This window comes from Arachis duranensis, unplaced genomic scaffold (genome assembly GCF_000817695.3).
Source record: "Arachis duranensis cultivar V14167 unplaced genomic scaffold, aradu.V14167.gnm2.J7QH unplaced_Scaffold_100260, whole genome shotgun sequence".
In the NCBI taxonomy this organism is placed as follows: Eukaryota; Viridiplantae; Streptophyta; class Magnoliopsida; order Fabales; family Fabaceae; genus Arachis; species Arachis duranensis.
Window position 1 is genome coordinate 13,294 of NW_026263704.1, and position 10,053 is coordinate 23,346.

A 10,053-nucleotide genomic window follows, 5' to 3' on the forward strand; every position below is an offset into this window, starting at 1 on the left:
CAAAATTATGGAATTTCTATAAGGCACTGGCTTTACTCAAGTGGATGGTCGTGTTCTGCCTTCGCCAAGGGTATTTAATATTTCTTTTTGTCATTGTGCTCTTGAAACTTGTTTATTGTGTGTTGCCTTGTTGTTCTATTTGAACTTGGTGACCTGAGGTTTTCTTAGATATGACTTGGAAGGTCACTTGTTCGAGAAATGATTTTTCTCATTTAGCAAATGCTCTAGTAACTTGTTTTTTCTTGACTCCCACATGAATCTAAATGAAAGTCCTTTTTAAAAATCCTTTGTTTGGAATATGGATTTACATGGAAAAATTATCTTTTTGCTACTGTCATATCTAAATGTTAGGCTGCCTCTGATGAATTATAAATTATTTTAAAGTTCCCTTTGCTGTTTGTGGCGTGTTGGTATTATTTTTTGTTTCTTTTTTTTTTTACCTACCTAAGCAAATGATGTTAAGTTCTTGCTGGTAGTTATTCTTGTTTGAGGTTACTTGCTTGTTAGATTTAGAGACAAATTCTCACAGACAACTATCTATGTAAACTTCATGTACGTTTATGTTTGATTTTTATGTTACAGAAGAGGCAATTCGAAGATCTACTGCACAAGAGCAGGATGATATTCAAGCTTTGAGGTTTGTTACCTTATTTATATATATAAAGGATTCTGTTATACTTTCTGTATTTGTTACCTTATTTCTGGTTTTGGAACCTTTTAAGTTGTAACTCCATATTTATAATTTTGTCCTGTGAAGTGTTAGCTCGTAGAGAAGTAGTAATTAGCGTATGTATCACATTCACAACTGTGGCGCTAACATTGCACTCTATCTGTTTGTATAAATGTCTCACCCAATAACTGAAATTTTTTTGCAGCAAAACCGTGTTATTTTTATTCTCGTAACAATTACAGCTTTAGATACATGGAAACCAAGTCATTTGAGGAACCTTATTCCACCAACGATGAGGTCTACTTGCAAAATGCAAGTGATGAAGATGATAATGACAGTACCTTTTCTTCCAGTTCCACCACCAAGTTACAGTTCAGGTCTTTTCTTCCTTGATATGTAGTATATACTTGTGAGAGTACTCAAGTGAATTCTTTGAGTAAAAAAAGCATTTGATCTTAATGGTAAAAAGTTGAGTCCTCATAGAACTACCGGAAGCCAGATGCAGATAATTAATACCAGAAAGGAAAAAATTGATATTATCAATGAGGGCAAGAAGTATGGGAACCTGCAATAGGAACAGAAACAATGTGAAAAAAGAAGTTAAAAGAAAATGGATTTCTAGATCAAATTATATAAAAGTAATTAAAGAGCAGTGAGGAAAAATTCACTTACTTATCCCAAATTGAGTTTTTTGGAAATACATTGGGGTATTTTACTACTGGCTGCAATACAAATTAAATTGTTTAGATATATATACATAAGATATAGAATAAGTAAAAAAAATTTAGACCTACAAAATATGACATTTATTCTCTCTCTCTCTCTCCACATTTACTCACACATATATAATACCTAAAATTATGATCATAATACCAATATTTCAGGAGAAAAAAAAACCTTAAACAAGTTCTACCCCATTAATATGTGAAGAAAAGAGAATAACATTTACCTTCAAATTTAGTGGAATTTTATTCTTTGGAAACTTTTTGTTTCTTTAATTTGAAATTAAATGTGGTTAATTAATTTTTAAGATTAAAATAAATTTCCCTTTACTTACATTTGGTCATTTAGATCAAATGTTAATAACTCGTCCGTAAAAACAAGTTATGGTCATGTGAAAATTAAAGAAATCTAAGGCAACCACAAATGTCACAAGTAATTCTTTTATTCTTATTTAGGGAAATTATTTATTTATTTATTTATTTATTTCTTATTTTCTCTTCCAGATACAAAAAAGAAATATATGAACTTGTAAAGAAGCGGTCAGAGGAGGCTGACAATGTCAATGAGATAATCAATAACTTTTCCATGTGTGTCATCTCCAGGTCTATTTATTCATTCACTGTTGATTATTGTTTTATTGTTCATTGCCGATGGTCTTGCTGTTGCTGGGCAAGTTGATACCTCTCTGTTTACATAATGCACTATTTTTTACTTCATCCTACTTTCAATCTATTTTTGTTCATACCTCTCTGTTTACATAATGCCAAATCTATGTTTGCTGGGCAGCTTGAGTATTACAGGTTCTTTACATTGCTATTTAAAAAAAAAATCCTAATCTTTGCTCAATTAAATTAGCTGTAAGACTAACAAACAATTATATTGCAGATGGTTTGGTTCTAGGATTGGCTCTTGCATTCATTCTTGGTGTAGGACTTCCTTTTGGAGCTAAACTATTTACAAGAGATGTTGATGTCCTCCACCTCATAAAAATTGGAATACTTGTAAGTCTATTTCATGTACATTGGTATCTAATCTTTTCAGCACCCTAAATTTGTGAGACTTATATTTATGTTTGATTGTTTCTATCAGTTTGTTGCAGCCACCCAACCCATCAATGCTTTGGCATTTGTATTTTTGCAGACTATAATCTATCTCCTTACGTGAGGTATTTCGTTATGCCCTCTTTGTGTTTGATTAAAATACAACATTCTTTTTCCATTTTGTTCTTACATTCATCTGCTTCATTTTGCAGATGGTTATTACAACCCTGGGTGATCTGCATGGGCTCTATCCGGGGATCATTATTGCAAAATAAGGTTTTGAGGATTAAGGATAAGTCTACTGATCAGGTTCAAACATCCCTTTGAGAAAATTTTGTACAAGTTGTATGTATTGCTAAATAATAAGTAGTGCCAACCCCACTTTGTCTGGAAGAAATTGAAGAGATAGATAAATGCCTAACTCGTACCTTAATCATGTTGGTGTTTGTTAATTAGTTAATTATTAGACATATATGGAAAAATGCTAAGTAAAAAGACCTCAGCAAGAAAAACCATTTTGAAACATCGTCTGAATATAAAGAAGAAAAAAACTACTCCTCCTTCCATGTATCATAATGTTAGACAAGAGGACTGCTCTAACTTACAGTGATTCTAAAAACGAAAATGGTTGTTCATAATATTTAACTTTGAGATGTTTCCACTAGCATACACGGGAACAAGTAGAAAGTTCTGAGGTGTTTCGAATATTTTATTCCATTTCAAAATTATATTCCTTGATATGGTTAAGGGTTATGGTTATGTATCTTATGTAGTATTGATTTGACTAATTATTTTCCTAAGTATATTTATATGGAGGATTTCAGGTATATAACACTTGGATGGGTTTACCTGGTCACTGTTGGGCATCATAATTGTCCTGTTTTTGTGCTGAATTATTTGGTCAGAGTGTCATTGCTAATTGGCTGAGATGTCATGGTGTCTCTTTCTGATTGTGCAGTTTGGATGAGATGGCGTCTTCACAAAATGTCGAGTTGGAGGCAGCCAACTTTCTGCATAAACTTACTCAGGATTCTAAAGATGAGCCAGCTAAGCTGGCTACTAAACTCCATGTTGTATGCCTATTTCTATTCCTTGAATGAAATTTATGTTTGTTCTTTAATCTATTTGTATAAGACTCGCCATTCTTGCAATTAATTTGATGAGTGTTTCAGATATTACAACATATGAAATCCAGCGGGAAGGAACATTCAATGCCATATCAAGTGATATCAAGGTAAAATCCCTGCCACTCAAACGTAGCACTCAAAACATGTGCAAATACAGATTTTTTTTCTTTAGCTTTGTTTTTCAAAACTAGGCCATGGTACCTCTTTACAGTTGCTGTAGTTAGATAGGAATCATGGGATAGTAAAACTTAAAAAATCTAAGTTCATTTACCACTTTGATTTGTATATTAATTAGTAAAACTGTTATATTATTATATTTTTCCCCAGGGCTAAATTTATATCTGCAGAAGAAAGAGTTGGTGTCACTTTTGATGATTTTCCTGGCCAGGAATATATAAAGAGGGAATTGTGAGAGATTGTACAAATTTTAAAGAATGATGAGGAGTTTCAAGACAAAGGAATTTATTGTCCAAAAGGTGTGCTTCTCGATGGACCTCCAGGAACTGGTAAAACTCTACTGGCTAAAGCCATCGCTGGGAAGCAGGGTTGCCTTTTTTTGCGGCAAATGGCACAGATTTTGTAGAGGTGATGCCTGTTCTCCAAAGATATTCACCCGCATTGAATAGAAAGTAGCAAGTAGAACTTTGGAATATAATTTCTATTCAACTTTCAAATTTAAAAATAATTTAATTCTTTAGGAGAATGAGGATGTAGATAAAATTTAAATTAAGCACTCATTTGATTTTCCTAAGATACAGGCATATCAGTTTGGTCCTTTGATAATGATACATCAAAATTGTCATTCAATGTGAAATCTTAATAAATATTGGCTCATTTATCTTTGGGCCGTTTCAGTGTATCAGTATTAAAGGGCCAATGATGAAACATGCATCTTTGGAGGATGCAAATGTTTTGATCTAAATGTGCGTGCAGGTCTGACATTGATCAGAGTGTGCTGGTTGTGATCGTACCTAGATCATATGCTCCACTCTGTAAATGAATGAAACTTATACCCATGGAATATGGAATATTTAATGCATAAAAATTGTCTTCATCTTTAAAGTTAAAAATCAGCTTATTTAATTTGCTCTTCTCTCAGATGTTTGTAGGGGTTGCTGCATCACGTGTTAAGGATCTTTTTGCTAGTGCAAGGTCATTTTCACCTTCTATCATATTTATTGATGAGATAGATGCTATTGGTAGCAAGCGTGGAGGACCTGACATTGGTGGAGTAAGATTCAGACAACTTTTATATTCTTTTTGTGCTCATAAGTAACTGATTACAAGCAGTAAGAAACAGAGAGAGAGAGAGAGAGAGAGAGAGAGAGAGAAAAAGGGTTCTTCTGCCTTCGTCCGTATTTATTTATAAGAGGTGGATTTCCATCCCCTTAGGAACTTGATAGATCTTCATTTTTATTCCCATGACTGATAATCTCTACAAATATCCATTTTAATAGGGGTATGCTTTTAATTGGCTTCCAGGTTACAATGATGTTATTTGATACTTTAAACTTAAATTTCAGGTGCTTGTGATAGGTGCTACAAATAGATTAGACATTCTTGATCCCGCTGTATTGAGGAAGGGTCGTTTTGACAAGATCATTCGAGTTGGTTTGCCATTTTGAAGGTGATTTCCTCCTCCGACAATTTATGCATAATGAACCTTGCTTCAAGAAGTATTTCATTGTCTGTATCCATCTTTTTTCGTGTATAAACTAGGTGCATGCTAGGAGTAAATTCTTTAATTATCGACGAAAAATCCGGCGAAAAATCTGTCTTTAATTACCAACGAAAAATCTGTCGAAAAATTTGTCTCTAATTACCGACGAAAAATCCGTCGGAAAATCTGTCTCTAGTTACAGACAGAAAATCCGTCGGAAAGTTTGACGCTAGGGGAAATGGAGGGGAAAATTTACAGAGAAAAAATCTATCGGTAACTGGTAAAAATCAATCTGTCGGTAAATAATTTCCGACGAGGTTTTTACAGAGGGACAAAATCTGTCGGTAATTTCGTCGGTAATTAAAAATCCGTCTGTAATATAGACCAAATCTGTCTGTATTAAGCAATTTTCTAGTTGTGTAAAGTTAATTCTTTTATGATTATGTCAATGTATAGCACTATAAAAAAAATGGTTAAGTATGATTTTGGTCCCTAAGATAGGGGTTGAAAATTTTTTTCGTCCCCAACCTTGTTTTGCTTACAAAATTGTCCCTAATATTTAACTTAGTTTTAAAATCGTCTTTCGGACCAAAATACCCTTCTCATTCTTCCCCAAAATCAACCAGAAGCAGAAACAGAAATAGAAGCAACAACAATAACACAATGTAATAAACATTAAAAAAATGGATAATAGATCAACAAATCTGTATAATGAAACAATGTAATTAACCAGAAGTAGAAGCAGAAGAACAGCAACAACAACAATGAAACAATGTAATCAACCAGAAGCAGAAGTAGAAGCAACCAGAAGCAACAATATAAAAGAATCATAATAAGAAATCAACAATATAATAAAAGTAGCAGAAGCAAAATGGAATTAGAATCAACAACATAATAAACAGAACAACAATAGTAGCGAGTGACCGGCGAGGAGGACGAGGAGCAGCGGTGATCGGCGAGAAGCAGCGACGACCGGCGACCGAGCGAGGAGGAGAAGCAGAAATGGCGAGTGGCGCGCGATGTCCACCTTCGCAGATCTGCTGGCATCGACGTCGAGGAGTAGCGGCGAGGACCAAACGACGAGGAGCAGCGGCGAGATCCAGCGGCGAGGAGCGAACGACGAGGAGCAGCAGCAGCAGATTCCCTTCCCCTCCCCTTCCCCACCTTCCCTTCCCTCTCTTCTTCCCTGAAACCCCCTAGCGTGACTCCCTTCCCCAGCACTTTAACTCGTTTTCTTTGTTTTTTTTATTTTTTTAATTAGGGGTACTTTGGTAATAAAAATTAAAATTTTAGTAAAAAGGACGATTTTAAAACTAAGTTAAACTTTACGGACGATTTTGTAAGTAAAAAAAAGTTGGGGACGGAAAAAATTTTCAGTCGTTGTTTTAGGGACAAAAATTATACTTAACCGTAAAAGAAACTAATTAGATTTCATTTGTTTTCAATGAGGTGAACCAGTTTTTAGGCCTAATCATAGTTAGAGTTGAGGAAGGTAAAAAAATACTAATAATATAAATACTATTTAATTTTAATACTCAATAATAAAAAAATAAAAATTAAAACTAATATTGTTCCATACAAAATAATAAAACATATTATACTCAAAATATATTCAATCGGTATTTGTTATCATAATTTATCGATTACGTTATGACAAATATGGTTATTAAAAAAATTAAAATTAACTTACACACTATTATAATGTCTTTTTTTTTTCAAAAAGTCCAAAAAATATCTGTAGATACTCGAAAAAATTTGCGTTTTCTAAAGAAAAAATAAAACAGAGACTTGCAAAGATGGAGAGGGGACAGGGGCATTTCTTTTAACGGGAGTGAGGGATGGGAAAGGAGCCCTGCATGCTCTTTCTGAGTACTCATTACCATACCTAATTAGCAATAGAGATCTAATCTAAGCCGATTTGAAAGGGATACGTGGACTTCATCTACATTGGGATTTAAGGTAATGAATCTAAGTCGAATTTGGGACCCTAACAATGCGCTTAGATTGATCTTGCTTTTTTTGAGTCAATGTTATAACAAATATTATATATACAATAGTTTGATATATTTACAAGATAATTTTTTATTGAAATTAAGAAAATTTTATAAGTATTTTTTTTCTTAGTTTCTAAATATTATTTACTAATATAACAAAAAAGTAAAAATAACCTTAGTTTTTAAATATTATTTACTAATATAACAAAAAAGTAAAAATAACCATAATCACTCACATAATTAAAAGGGTAAAACACACAATTAAACCAAACCCAACTTAATATTACACAATTCACCCCAAATGAAAAAATGTTACATAGATCTCCCCATTCACTTCTTTATGTAAATCGAATGAGCTAGACTAGATTTAGCTTTTTATGTAAATCTAATCAGTCTGTTTCGATTTATGCATGCATGCATGTTGTCCTAGTAAATTTAATCACCTTGTTTCGATTTATGCCCTGTCCTAGTAAATCTAAATAGGGTGATTAGAACAAACACATTTAAATTAGTATTAAAAAAAATAGTATTTCAAGAGAATAAAAAATCATAAAAAAATTAAAATTTTGATAAATTTTATTTGAACATATATAATTAAAAATTCAAATGTGTTGGTTTCTAGAAATATAATGAGCTGGTTTTAAATAGACAACTTTAAATCACTACTTTTACGTAAATTCATCTATTTTTCTAAAAACTAGTGATTTTTTACGTGTACGCTAGTAATTTAAAATTAACCGTCTATCTCTATTGTTATATGAAACCATCTATTTTAAAAAGTTCAGTAGAAATAAATATGAAAAAGTTATTAATTTAAAACTTAAAATATAGATGAGATATAAAAAAAATTAGCCTAATTTTATTGATATAGTATTTTTTTAATTATTTTTCTCAAATTACATATTGTAAATCTAATCATCCTGTTTCGATTCATGCATAAATCGAAACATGCTGATTAGATTTACATAAAAAACTAAATCTAGTCTATCTCATTCGATTTACATAGAGAAGTAAATACGGAGATCTATGTAACGTTTTTTCATTTGGGTGAATTGTGTAATATTGAGTTGGGTTTGGTTTAATTGTGTGTTTTACCCTAATTAAAATAGATAATTCTAAATATACATGACACTACATGTATAAAAAATTAGTATATATGATAAATATTTTTTATTTTTTGTACCGACTCTTTATATGATTTATTGCATAATTTTTTCTTAATATTTAATAAATTTACGATACAAGATATTATTTATTTTATTTAATACACAAAATAAGTAATTTAAGTCATCATCTAGGATAATAAGTATAATAGTACAAATATTTACTTACTTATTAGTATTGAAAAAATATATAAATAGTATAAATTAATAGTTTTTAGTAGAAAAATAGTAATAAGTTAATTATATAATTTTAAAAAATTGTAAATAATTTTTTAAAAAATAATAAAAAATAAGAGTACTATTTTTACATATTACAAAGGTTATAAAATTTTTTTTAACAATAAATCAACCCTTAATAAATTATACATTAGTCCTATCAAAAAAATAAATAATTAATACATTAAATATTTTTATTTACATACTAATATATATTATTGATTATTACGTTATAATTAATTTCTAACCTAATTTTTGGTAATTAAAATTTAAATAATCAAAATTATTAAATTCTATATATTTTGCACCTAATTTATTTTATTTTGTTATTGAAATTAAAAACATGATGAGTTGTTAATTAATTCTAAATTCAAATTTGGGTAAGAAAAAAAATAATTTTAAATTTTATCTCACTAATCATAATTAATTTTAAGATAAAAAATTACTGTATATATCATATTATAAGATAGTGTGGTTATTTGTTATTTTTTAATAGCAAATATTGTCGAATAAAATGTTGTAAGAATTAAAAGAAAATGTATTTACTAATTTAGAAAATACTAATTTATTTTTCAATAAAATGAATTATTTTATTGAATAACAAAAGTTGGTATTGATTTTTCTTCACATTAATTAATACTCAACGGTGATGTTCTAGTAATATTACAAAAAAATATTAATCAATATAATAGCTTTTGTAACGATACAAGTTTATAAGTTTGAAAACTTAAAAATCATGTTATAAAATATGATTGTTTTGACTTAAAAAATGAATACGATATCAATAAATAAAATTATCCCAAGTAAATTTTAACAAAGGTAAATCTTCATAAGTATTGCTAGCAATGAAAAATTGTTTTGCTTAAAGACAAATATTGTTTTTTTTAATGGATTTTCTAATTGCACAGGTCTATGACTAATCCACCATATATTAATATTTTATTCATTAAGGATCTACCATTGGCAAATGAATTGCTACACACAAGATAGAATTCGAACCACAAATACTTACTTAAGTAAATAAATGAGAGGACGGCTCAACTAATTTAAATTGATTAAAAATACTAATTATTTTTAATATTTTAAATTATAAAGTATTTATAGTAATAATTATTATATATTTTTCGTTTAAATTTTTAACAAAAAATTTTATATACTTTTATGTATTATCCTGTGTTTTCTACGAAAATATACAATAGTTAATTAATTAATTGTGAGAATAAATAAGTTCAAAAGGAAAGAAAAAAAAAGAAAAAGGCCTTCCGGTAATTAAATAAATGCATAAATCAATTAGTCATTGACCTACAAAAGAAAAAAAAATAGAAAGGATTAAAAAATTATAAATGTAATTATTAAATTTCTAAACACAGTGCACTAAAGCTAAAACACCGCCCCTGACAATCTATATAAGAATGCGAAACTCTTCTCAAGTTCACTCCTCAATTGCACTTCCTGGCTCT

The 10,053-nt window shown here is 30.0% G+C and overlaps 1 long non-coding RNA gene across 4 annotated transcripts; it reads left to right on the top strand.

The window, feature by feature from the left end:
• Nucleotides 1–23: 23 nt before the first annotated feature.
• On the top strand, nucleotides 24–4,653 carry LOC127743746 (uncharacterized). 4 transcript variants are annotated; one of them, XR_008005121.1, is made up of 10 exons: nucleotides 24–70; nucleotides 583–1,047; nucleotides 1,897–1,995; nucleotides 2,279–2,394; nucleotides 2,483–2,558; nucleotides 2,646–2,742; nucleotides 3,392–3,506; nucleotides 3,606–3,667; nucleotides 3,888–4,145; nucleotides 4,494–4,653. It is a non-coding gene; the product is annotated as an uncharacterized LOC127743746 (long non-coding RNA). The 4 variants fall into 4 exon arrangements; XR_008005123.1 differs by having other exon boundaries at nucleotides 1,897–1,980; XR_008005122.1 differs by having other exon boundaries at nucleotides 583–637; nucleotides 876–1,047; nucleotides 1,897–2,394.
• The last annotated feature ends 5,400 nt before the right edge of the window (nucleotides 4,654–10,053 follow it).